Source organism: Cavia porcellus, unplaced genomic scaffold (assembly GCF_034190915.1).
Source record: "Cavia porcellus strain 051 isolate PalLab524CR breed Dunkin Hartley unplaced genomic scaffold, mCavPor4.1 scaffold_5, whole genome shotgun sequence".
Classification (NCBI taxonomy): Eukaryota; Metazoa; Chordata; class Mammalia; order Rodentia; family Caviidae; genus Cavia; species Cavia porcellus.
The window spans coordinates 9220399-9233219 of NW_026947488.1; positions in this window are offsets into that span (position 1 = coordinate 9220399).

Below are 12821 nucleotides of genomic sequence, written 5' to 3' on the forward strand. Positions count from 1 at the left end.
TTTATCATTCTTGCGAGAAAACCTAGTTACAATTGTGTCCATAAAATCAACTCCAGTTAAAATAGATGCTTGCATCACATCACATTCAGCTATCATTACGGGGTTAGGGTGTCTACAAACAGAAAAAAATAATATAATTCAGATAGTTTGATTCTAAAAGTTCAGCTTTACCTGAAATATTTTTCTTACAATGTTATATTGATTGCAGATATTAGAGGCAAAGGATCCTTCCATGTAATATAATCCTGCTTTCAAATTCCCTCTGCTACAATTTCTTCTTTTAAAATTCATTGTTTTGGCTTGGCTTGAAGACATTATTTCCAGATATTAAACTGCAATGCCTTGCCTGATATCCTCTTTGAATTCTTCACCTGGGGAAAGCCCCTCTTTAAAAATCTCTTGATGAATATTACTGTCCAAACAACTTATCTCGTACTTACACAAAATGCAATTTTAAAAGTGTTCATTTGCTTACAGCTGTGCCCTTCCCTTCTGCACAGTCCCTGGCACTCCTGCTTTGCTGTCTTGGAGCACGGCTATGGAGAACAGAGTTGTCTCCTTTGTTTGTAGACAGGCAAGGCTACATGATGCTATTCCCATCAAAGGACTATGGAATGACGGACAGAAGTCACTTCCAAGACAGCTCATAAGCCTTTCCGTGCTTCACCCTGCTTTGAGTCAATGCAGATAAGCCCAGCAAGCTTGGATCCAGGTATTACACCTGGTTCTAGAGAAAGAGACAAGGCGATCTATCTGTGAATCAAGGATTTGGAGAAATGTCATACAACCCAGGCACTTTCTCTGTACTTTTATCTGAAAAAGAAATAAGCTTTTATCGCATGAAACCACTAAGATTTGGAGATTATATTTATCTACAATAGCTGGATTTATCTACATGACTGAAACTTAGCATTGTATAAAGAAAGTTCCACAAGACACTTTTTAAAATATGCAAATTATTATAAAATAGCTCCCATGTGCCAGGCACTATCCTAGGCAAATTTATTGTCCTCATTGAGCTTATAGTAAAAGAGAGAGTAGATGCTATGTAAAATTGTAATTGTGAAATTGCATCTTGTGCTTGGAATAGCAAATGCTATTAGAAGCCTAACTAAGGCAGTATGAGGGAGACTGATCCATGTAAATCCCTTTGATTGGGCATCTCTGAGAGGAGATTTGAAATGAAACCTGAAGATAAGAAGCCAGCAGTTCCAGGGCAGGAAGACGGCTTATCCAACTGCTTTGCTCTGGGAGGTTTCTGACACTGAAGAAAAATTTAAAAATAATTAGCAAGAGGTGACAGAATTAGAAGAAGGTTTTGAGATATAAGATCAAGGAACCAAAAAGAGAGCATAGGACTGGGCCTCACCAAGAACCTAACACTGTCGTGACCATGACCACCAACCTAAATATTCCAAAAAGGATGCTTCTTACACTGGGCTATTGTGAAGAAATACTGTAAAAGATTTGAACAGGCAGACAACAATAACAAAAGATTAGTTGGTGCCTTTTCTACCTCACTCGTCTGGGACATCTCCACTTCTATTGTCTTTGAGCTACAACCTGAAAGTTACGCAAACCATTCTTGTCAATAGAAGGCCGGTTGTATCTGGTGGCAGATCATCAGTGATTGTCCCATGACTATTGACCCGTTTTGCATGTATTAAGCCATTTCAGTTCAGCGGCTGAAGGGCTCTCCATTTTTCTGTTCTTCGAATTCTCCTTTGAACCAGCTATGCAATATCTTATTGATTCCCTCATTAACTCATGATTGAAATAAAATCTCTGATGCCTCTTTCTTGTACAGTTGCCCTTTTCAATGCTGACTTTTCTAACATTGTCCTTTAACAGCATATGTGCCCTCCACAGCAGGATCATGTGCTGCCAGAGGAGCAGCCCGCCTACCACCAAGGTTCAACATCTGTTTGTTGAAATTAAATGAATCAATGCAATTGCACAGTTAATCCTAAACTTAATATACCAATGACTCTCAAAAGCAACCTTTAAAATGCTGTTTGGTGAAGTGTAAATTAGAGAACAAAGTTGCCACAACTCCACAATATCCCCCTGTATAGAAGATCCTTGTGGTTTCCTTTCCCTGTTAAACACCGCTCCCTGTCTAGACCTGTGACCACACAGATGCCCGTCTCTCCTTCTCCTCCCAAAGAACCTCAGTGCACTGGCAAAGGCATAGCAAATGTGTGAGAGCTGCCAAAGGGAGTTTCTATGAAGGAGGCTCATGGGAAAGGTGATTTGCAAACCCCAGCTTCCTCCCCTTCAGTGGAAAATATGGAAGAATAAAATATGCTAAGTACCCTTGGATATCTTGATTCCATCTGCATCAGCAGAGTGTAAATGACCCTATGGAGACAGGATTATGTTCAGGTTTTACCTTGTTAAAAAAGACATCGGAGGTGCCTAGGCAGACAGCAGATGCTGGGCTAGCCTCCAAAAATAGGATTTCCCATGGTAACGTTTTAGTGTGTTTTGCAACCCTATGTCTTTGCTAGAATTTCTGAAGCTAGGTTAGATGTGAAGCATGGATACATTCAGGGTTCTAAATCAATGTGGAACAGAGTTTATTAAAGTCTGATGCATTAAAAATGTGATAAGAAAAATAATATGTGGGACCCTCATGCTTGATTTGCCTTCCCAGCATTCCAGAATCTTCTCCTGAGCTGCAGCAGCACGCGGGAGGCACACGACCTCCTCACCTGCATCTCCCTCTGCGCAAGCCCAGACTGTTACACTGGATGGGATCGATGACACCAGATTTGTTCTGACTTTAATGAGAACAGCAGGCACTTAAGTGAAACTTTCTGTATTCTCTTATTTTCAGAAGAGGTCTAAAAATTCCCAGTCATTTAGATAATTTTTATATCAGGGTAAGCAATTTGTATCAGTGTTCTCATTACCTAATAGAAGCTTCAAATCAATGTCGCACCTCACGTAATATAATCCAAGGGATTATTATGACCCTGGGCTTTTTTAAACTACTCTCTTTCTGATTTTTGTCTTTAGAATAACTTTTAGGCTTATTATCTTGCATTTTTCTTCATCCTTGAGCTTTCAGTCTTTTCTGTAATTTGTCAGTATTAAGAAAAACATATAGAGAGAAATATAATGCAAACATTAAATACAGTGCAATACTATCCAGCCTATTAAAAGAAAGAAATTCTGTAATTTGAGATAACATAAATGATCCTTCAGAATATTATGCTGAGTGAAATAAGCGAGACCCAAAAAAGACAATATTGCATGATCCCATCTACCTGAGGTATTTGAAATGGTCAAATTCTTTGAATCAGAGTGGAATGTTGGTGCCAGGGGCTTAGAGAAGTAAGTTAGGAGCCATCGGTCACTGGGCATAATGTTTCAGCTAAATAAGGTAAAAATTAATTCCAGAGACCTGCTATACAACACTGTAACTACATCTTTATACTCAGCGTTCGTGTGTGGGAGACCACCAAGCTGCATTCCCCTGAGAAATGCAACCCCTTATCTCCATCTTTACCTGACCTTAATTCAACCCTATTCAATGAAATATGCAGAGCTGGTGATACAGAAGCAGATGTTCCCTTAATTGGTCAAAATAATGGGATTGAGTCTGGCTGGGGCACCAGCAAGTCTCAGGACAGCATGGTGACAACACACAGGTAAAAATTGCCCCCTTCTGCTAATGGCTGGGATGGAGACTCAAGCAAGACCCTGTGAGATTCCAAGCTAAGATGTGATCTAACGTCCCAGCTGAGGCCATGGGACTCAAAATGAATTATATCTTCCTGGCAGCAACATCAAGTTATCTGTTGCATACTAACTGGAGGGCCTCTGTGCCTGGCACAAGAGTGCTGTCTGTTTCTCCTCACAGTCAATGCCTGCAAAGTTTTTCTTCCGTGCACTCTGTCATGACCCCACCCACCTCCCTGACTGATCCAATCAAAGCCATGAGTTTTCTAACTCTTGGCCCTTTGCTCCACCAAGAACATTGAGTCATCCCAGAACCCCTTCAACTGCAGACTTTTCCCTCATCTTCTTTTTCATCCATGAGCCACATTGCCAAATGGGAGACTGATACCCTCTGCAGAGGTTTTGGTAATAATGCAATGTACACTTCAATTTTTCTTAAGAGGGAAGATTTCATGTTAAATTTCTTACTACAGTAACATACAATTCATAAAATTTTTAAATAAACTAACAAAGTCACCAGAACTATTAAGTAATAATTTCAACTCTGCCTTGATTGCTGTTAATCTCAAAAAATATATATATGTAATGGTGTTTTAGATAAAAGCAGTGAGTAAATGCAACCTTTGAGTGGACTTTTTTTAGGTGGTGGAAGGACATATTCCAGCTGCATATCACCACCACTCTTTTCTTGGAGACAGTTTCAGATTGAGGCATGTAACTTGTGCATTTATAATAACAGGATCACTAATAAGGACTTTAGTGGTAAGGAAAAGAAATCCAGCTCAAAATTGGGTAAGCATATTGCTTTATGCAACAAACAGTAAATAAGCAAACAACTTTAGGTCTGGTTGCATCCAGCAGTATCAGCAATTACTCATCTCTAGGCTCTGCTTTGCTTCAATTTGCTCTATTTCCATGACGATCTTTTCAGCATGGTGCTAATTCTCCCAGCACCCCAGGCTTATCTGTCACCCACCATACAGCAAACCCTGAACAATAGTATTAGAACACATTTATAAAATCACCAAAACTGAAATAACTTTCTTGCAGGAAGAATGGTTTCATTGACATTAAACAGTGTCTTGCTTTTAAATGAATAGTTAGCAGATTAACAGACAAAAAAATATTTATAATACATTTTCAAAATAGAAGACTCACTAAGGAAGAGGCTTCTCTTAGAACCCAAATAACCTCTGCTGAAGTTCTGTCCAGATTAACAGGACTCCTTTTCCCTTTGATTCAGTTCCATTTATCCTCCAGGCACTTGGCCACCTCTGCACAATCAGTGCTTTTGTTTTTCTTATACTTTCAGTTTCAAGTCACTGAGCCAAAGCCCATGATAAATGACTATTCCATGACTTCCTGACATCAATTTTTTGTAGGTAAACAATACTAGTATTTACGGTTAATATACTGAAAATATTATAGAAAGCAAAAAATTGCAAGAAAGGCCAACGGATTCTGGCAATAAAAAAGGCGAAATAATTTGGCAAGCTCACTGGTCTTGGCTGGGAGGGATTTGGCCCTGAGTAGGAGTCAAAACTGCCAGGCTAAATCAGGGGAATCATGTGGATGCATTTATAATAGCAAAGTTGGTTTTGACTGAGAAGAAAAAGTCTGGGAAGGCACACACTGCGCCTTACACAGCCATTTCACCTTCACCAGGTACCCACGGAGGCAAATGAGATTTATCTGCATGCATTTTTGCACAAACATTCGTATTTCTCTCTGTTTCTGCAGTTACTCCATTTTCTCTTTGCATGGGGGTTAAAATGGCAGGTTGGAGAGGAAATAGGAAAAGATGTATTCTCCCACATCCAAACAGATCCATGCTTAGTACCACCCTAGCAAAAGTCGTTGCTCTCCTGGGCTACATGAAGTGAGAGGAAGAGGAAAGAGATAGAGCCTGGTGTGAACGACTTCAAAATGCGGAGTGGACCAGAAGCTCCCAAAGCAGCATGGAGTGGATAATTCTGCTGATAGTTTTAGAGCACTTGCTATCTAGTATCTGGCTTTAGAAACTGGATCCCATTGAATCCTCAGGAAAAGACACAACAGACATTGTCCTTGCTCAGGTCAGTCCTCTGGCCTCTCATTTCATCTCTACCTCACACCAGCAGAATCCAATTCTGCTGCAGTCACCCTCGGACCTGTGGGAATACACTTTCCTTAGCACAGGCCATTGTGAATGAGCTAATACTATCGGGAACGCCCTCAACTGGCAGGGAACCTGCCTCCCTTTCTCCCAGTGGATAGTTTTTGGCAGCCTTCCTTATGCTTCTCAAGAAGGCCTTGATTAAAACCATTATGAGATTTTTCTGAGTCCTCTACTTGTTTCCCAGTACCACATTCTCAATGCAAAAAGCAACGTTCACCGAAGTCTTTGCCTCACCAGCTGTATTTCCTAGGGAACCCAAGAGAAGCCGCGATTGTATCTAAGCCCCACTAGAGAGCTGAGAAAACTGAGCCTCAGAGAAATTCAGTTCAATGTTATAAGGGAGCAGAACCAGCGTTTGAACTTAGATCTTAGAGGCTCAAAACATGTGTGCTTGCTGGTACCCACTGCTGCCTCCTGGAACACAGTAATGCTCTGTGCCACCTCTTTCTACCCCATCCTCTATCAAATCATCAAGAAGACATCATTCAGCAGGTCCTGGGTTAAAACATTCCTTTCCCATGTCTTTGAGGAGTTTCATGAGATTCTGTTTGCCTCTGCAAAAGTCCGCCTCAACGTTGAGTTCTGTATACAGGACTAATAGTGCAGGAAATTCAGATCCACGTGGGCAGTCTTTAGAATTCGCAATGTGCTGGTTGTTGCAGTACTAATTGCCAAGGGTACATTAATGAAAAAGGTGCTCCACTTCTCAAGGGAATTGCAATGAGGGAGAATAATATACATATCAGTGCTGAGTGATGGATGTGGTTGATGTAACTCACCCATCTGGAAACAGCTGGGGGTGAAGTGAGTCTCTGCTCACTCTTGAACCTCTGGGCTTCTAACTAGCTCTCTGGTGATGATGCTGATGAAACTGGTCCACACTTTGAGTAGCAAGGATTTGGAGTGTTCCCTGACTTTTGTTTTAAAAGCTGATCACATTTCTCCAAAGGAACATAGCTAGTCTTGGTTTTTAGGAAATACCACTTTAGTATCAATAAGGCAGGGTAGGATGAGATTAAAACATACAGCAACCTAATTCATACAATTCATGATCAGGTAGCAATCTGGAAATAAATTTCTAGGAAAGGCAGTAAAAATCTAAATATAATGTTCATGTTAAGCACTTTATTTTACAAGAAAGAAACTCATAAAATAGAGGGGCATGAATTGCATCTCTTCTTACTTGTGGTTATATTTCTAATTAATTTGTAAGCAGAAAAATCCTCAGGCTCTAAGTTTCATAAATCCAGAGGCCTCCCTATATAATGTCTAAATAGGATTGTTGGTCCATAAATACTGATAATTAACAAAACTAGTAATAATATCTATCTTTTCAGTACCCAATATTTACTAATATTTTATATATATAATATATAATTTAATGCACACAGCAATCCAAGTAGGTACTACAATTATTCCCATTCTACAGATAAAGAAACACAGATTGATATTTAGGTAGACTGAGGGTAGATGACTTGTCCCTTGAAGTAAATAGTAGAACCAGGCAACTGGCCTCGTGTTCAGATACCTAGCCTTGCTTGTATATGCTACTATTTCAGGATAAGTCTGAAAACAAGGTATAATTATGGCATATAAATACAAAATAAATGTATCTAAAACTTCATTTAAATTATTAATTAATGAAGAATCCAGTAGTTGTTCCAAATAATTCAAAAAGAATCAGAGAGCCCATAAATTTGTATTTGGGTAAGAAAAATAGAAATGAATTTATAAGTGGTTGCAAAATCAAAAAAAACTGTTCAGTATCCACAGAACAATAATCAATCGCATTCTACTAAACTCTGCTTCCTTTTCTATAAACGGGGATAGTCTCAGTCTCTCCCAGAGCTATGAGAGAGACTGAACAACCACACACAAAGGCAGACAGGCTGGATAGAGTTAGTCGGGGAAATCATGAATTTCAGAGTCTTTCACAGTTTTCTTCATACTAATAACCCGTGCTATATACACTTTCTAATTAAAACTAAAAGGGGGTGGAAACTTAGAAGAGAGACTTCAGAGGTACGAGGGGAGAAGCCTTGACGTCTGCAGCCCACAGTCAGGTGCATCCTGAGGTCTCAGTAGATACTAGTTACTGTCACCATGTTAACTCAGAGACTGACAGGCTGGTGCTCTGGGGTATAAGCTCTATTCCCGGCCCAGGGCATAAAGAAATAGTAATTGTGGTGGACAAAGAAACGGTGTAACTGCAATTTCATAAATATTTTTGGCACAAAAAAGATAGGAAATTTGTAATTCAAGATTCCTGTTGACACACAATAATCAGGACAAAGCTCCTGAGCTAACCTATCCCATAGCTTCTATTTATTCCTTACACCTTGCTGGAGTGCGGACAACTGCACCAGAAAGCACTACAGGTCAGAGTTTGGGGCTGCCCCTGTCATGTTCACCTGCATTATGGTTTTGGCACGAAATCTTCAGTGGCAAGGGACCACCGTAAGACACATGTCAATGACTTTGTTTCGTTGGCCCATTGCAAAGATATTATCTCTATTAGAAGCACCACCCTGTGCCCCTTTTCCCCGTCCTCTGAGGCTCCACAGAGAATTGCTGTCTTCTCTTTCTTCCTCTCTCTCTCTCTCTCTCTCTCTCTCTCTCTCTCTCTCTCTCTCTCTCTCTCATCATGTGTGTTTAGGTCATTGATCTCCCAGGACTGGAACAAAAAATTCAAGAGGCTCTGAACCTTCCTAGACATTGCTAAGTAGTGTTCTCCAGTAAGTATCCCTTCACTGGGCACAGTTCTTAGATTTTGTAATTAGTATTTTAAGACGCCTAAGGAGGTGACAAATCACCCAGCTCAAGCGCTCTTCATTTGCAACCCATAGTAACCACTTACCCACAAGTGGATGTAGCGAACTCCATGAGGCCAGCTAAATATTGGCCTCACACAATGCTGTAGACATTTGTGTGACCCATGTATAGTGAACTAATTTGAATACTTAGATTGAAAACAAGAAATCTTCACCAACACAAATGCCAGTTTATGCCTGATGAGCTGAAAAACACCCACTTTTTCTCTCAAAGGAAGCCCTTTTCAGCTCCTCTTTGCCGTATCCAAATTGACAATATCACTATTACCACACTGTGCTGCCATTAGCACTGGAAAGTGGATAACATACAGGATGTCTGGCAATCGAAATGGCTACTAAGGAACTAACAGGAGCATAACCTATACAGCGTGGATACGCTGGAAAATGGGATGATTTGCATCCTGGGCAGGAAAGAACCAGATGATACAAAATCTCAACACGTTACTCAGAATGGCCTCTAATTAAAAACTTAGGAAATATTTATTTCTGGAAACTTCATTTAGTATTTTCAGATAAAATCTGACCACAGATAACTGAAATTGTGAGAAATAAAATTGTGGATGTGATACTTGATTTGAGGAATGTTTAATATTCTTTGGTGCACAGTTATATTGGCCACTCTACTGATGAGGGTTCCAGAGTCTTTGAAATGCTAAGAAATCATGTGACTCACAAAAAAGAAGCAAAGTGTGAACTATTTCCCAGATTAATCTGGTTACGTAAACCTTCAGGAATCATCCATTCTCTTGTTTCTGTTGGGATCAGTGTTGCAGTGGTGGTTGTGGTGGTAGGTTTTTATTCTCGTTTTTTGCATTCATTTTGAGAAATGATCCCTAAGCATTCCCAGTAAGAGGACATATGTGAGGATTATTAACATACAATATGTGGTTATATGGCATGAAAATCTCTGAAGTACCCGAAGTACCCTCCAAAATGGAGCTGCCAATTTATATTCTCACAATCAGGGTGTGAATATGTGCTATCCAAACTCTCATCATCACGGCAATCGTGTATCTTCCAAGAGTAAACTGAACACTGTAAGAATTCAAATCATCATTTTTACATCTCCTTCATGTTTTTCAGCTCATCAGGCGAATCTATTTTTCACTGGAATAAACATGACAATTAAAAATTAACCTAGCCACCTGCTCATGTGTCTTTCTGACAAGAATGGACTAGCAGAGCTCATTTGGGAAGAAAGGAAGTATAGCTTATTAGAAATGATAAGTTGTGCTTAACTGGCTGTGAAGAGAATGGAGAGTTGATTCTCCTTTCCGTGATTCTGATGTCTAAGTAGAGCTCCAATTTGGCTTTCAGTCAAATCCAACCATGCCTAATTATGATCAAAGCCACAAAATGTACAACAATCATATATTTAGTTCATACCAAATTATAGTAGACAACAGAATGACACATGACGTGGCAGAAAACAAATGGCCTCACATTGTCGGGGTCGCTCCCGGCCGGCAGGAAAGACACACGACAAAGTCTGGCGGTGTGCAACCTTGCCTTTATTTGTCTCCGCGTGGGCCCCGCGAGGCCTCCTCTCTGCTACCAGTCCTTTCTCGCCGGCGGACTTTCTCTATCTCTCTCTGTGCTTTCTCCTCGTGGCGGGAGAGGCATTCACTTTTATAGGGTGACAGTAGCCAATCAGTTCAAAGTGCGCGATGCGGGCTGACTGGCTAACATCAGTTGTTGCTAGGCAGACTATCTTACAGAGCGGGTTGTTTAAGTCGCCAGCGCAATCAGGGGGCAGGAAGCAGGCGCCAACTTGGCTCACTCGATGGGAGGGGCAATCTAGCTCAGGCTCCGCTCCCACCCACAGGCCCTACGTCCGCCAAGTAAGGCGACCGGTGTCGGCCGCGGCTCCCAACATCACATCTCTCGTCAGCTCTTCAAACTAAGAGATAGAGACCATTTCTTTGCCTTCTCGAACATGATTCCTTTGTGACCCACTTTGACTAACAGGATGTAATGGATGTGACAGCACCCAACTTCTGAGTCTTGGTGTTGAGCAAGCTGTTGCTATATAACATGTCCAGTATGACCTGTTGGTGAGTTAACATGGGCTACAGAGAGCCCAGCTGACTACCAGAATGGAAGCCAGACCATTGGAGAGTGTGTAGCTCCCAGCTGACCTTCAAGTGGAAACAAAGGGCTGAATGGGCCAAGCCAACACCACGTGGGGTGCAGAAAACCATGTCAGCTAATCCCAGTGCTAAGGACTAACACACAGCATAGTGTGGGGTGGGGAAAATGCTATTACAAGCCAATGAGTTTGGGAGTGGTTTGTCATGCAGCAACAGACAAGAAGTAGATGTTAAATAAATTTCAATATACTCTCTCAACAAGTTCTTCTCCTTGAAGTTTCATGTACTGGTTTATTACTACAGAGGTATTTTGAAATTCCCCATTAAGCAGTCAAATTATTATTTTGATTTTGCAACGCATTCTTAATAATTACTTGTAAAATTTTAAAAATTCATCTCAATAAAAATACAAGTCAATATAGTCAGCACCATGCACCGACCACAGGGAGAACAATCTATCTTTCAGGCACATGGGCTGGGAGAGAAGAAGAGCCAAGTTATCTTGTCATACCATGAAACACAGGCTGAAATGATAGCTATTGAAGTAAAATACAACTGAATGCTTGCAGTGTTTAGCCTTTCATTGATTTAGCAGGCCTAAAGCCAGTAGTTTGATTATCTGCTCAGAGGATAATAATATGCAGCATAGCATCCATGAGAGATCTCCTTCTGAATGTGGTAGCCATTGCTAATTTTCTATGATCTTATTTTTAAGTCCTGTGTCATTTTCATTGTTTTGTTTGGTTGGGTTTTATTCTGTTTTATTTTGTTTGATTTTGTTGTTAGCTGATGGCATAGGCATCTATTTCAAAGATAACAAGATATATTACTATTATCTTGTCTTGAAGCACTGTATTACATTCATTGTTTTGTTTTTATTGGTTCTAGTCTATTCTGTTTTGTTTGATTTTCCTGTGTCTGATGGGATGGGCAGCTATTTTGAAGACAACCAGAGGCATTATAGTAGCCACTGTTGTTTTCCTGTTCCCTTGTTTTGAATCCTGGGTCACACTGTTTTGTTTTGATTGGCTTTATTCTGTTTTATTCTCTTTAAAATAATTTTTAAATGTACAAGTCATTTATTCATGTTCAGACAATGGTAAACATCATTTTCCCTCTCAGTTTGAGCTAAGACAACCCAAATGAATTTTCACTTACTTCTTATCAGAGATAGGAATCTTGTTGGTCTCTTTGCTCCTGTAACTCCAGCACCCAGAACAGTGCCTGGGACACAGTAAAAACTCAACAGGGATTTACTCAATAAATATGACAGGAATCTTAATATTAGAATAAGTGACATAAAAGTATCATCTTTTCACAGAAAATATAATCTTGTTTTGGTATCTGGAGTGAAAAATGATATTCAGTCTATAGAAGTAAATTCATTGGTTTCATGAGACAGTGATAAGTCCTTCCCTGGGTAGTTATGCAGCTCATAACTTGAAGCATGAGGTAAATTAAGGCACATCATTCCGGAGAAAGAAGCCAGAAACACCTTTTTTGTCTCTGCATTTGTGTTCTATTCATTCAAACCTCACCATCCGTTAGCCCATTAATAATTACAGAATGCAAAAACAGTGATATATAGGCAACTTAGTATTCCATAATACCTTATTGCTTGGAAGCATTTATCTAAGTGACAAAATATTTAGCAATTTCCACAGTAGAATGCTTTTCAGGAAAAGAAAATTAAGGACTCAGGATGCAGCTCAGTGGTGCAGCACTTGTCCTGCATGGGCTAGGCCTTGAGCATAGTCCCCAGCTCTGCGAAAGAGATGCGGGGAGGAGGAAAGGCAGAAACAGGGGAAAGAGAAAAAGGAAAGGAAGGAAAACAGAAAAAATATAGTCCAAGAGTAGCCTTTGTGTTAGTAATTTATTTTGTGTACACTAATGCATTCTGGAAAATATTAACAGATCATCAATAGATGTAATCAAGAACTAAAATAGAGACGTATTTGTGTTTCTTAATTTTTTCTTATTATTATCATAAACAAAAAGCTATAATAAATATTCTAGACTGTGAACATTTTTGTATTGTTTGGGGATATTTTAGGA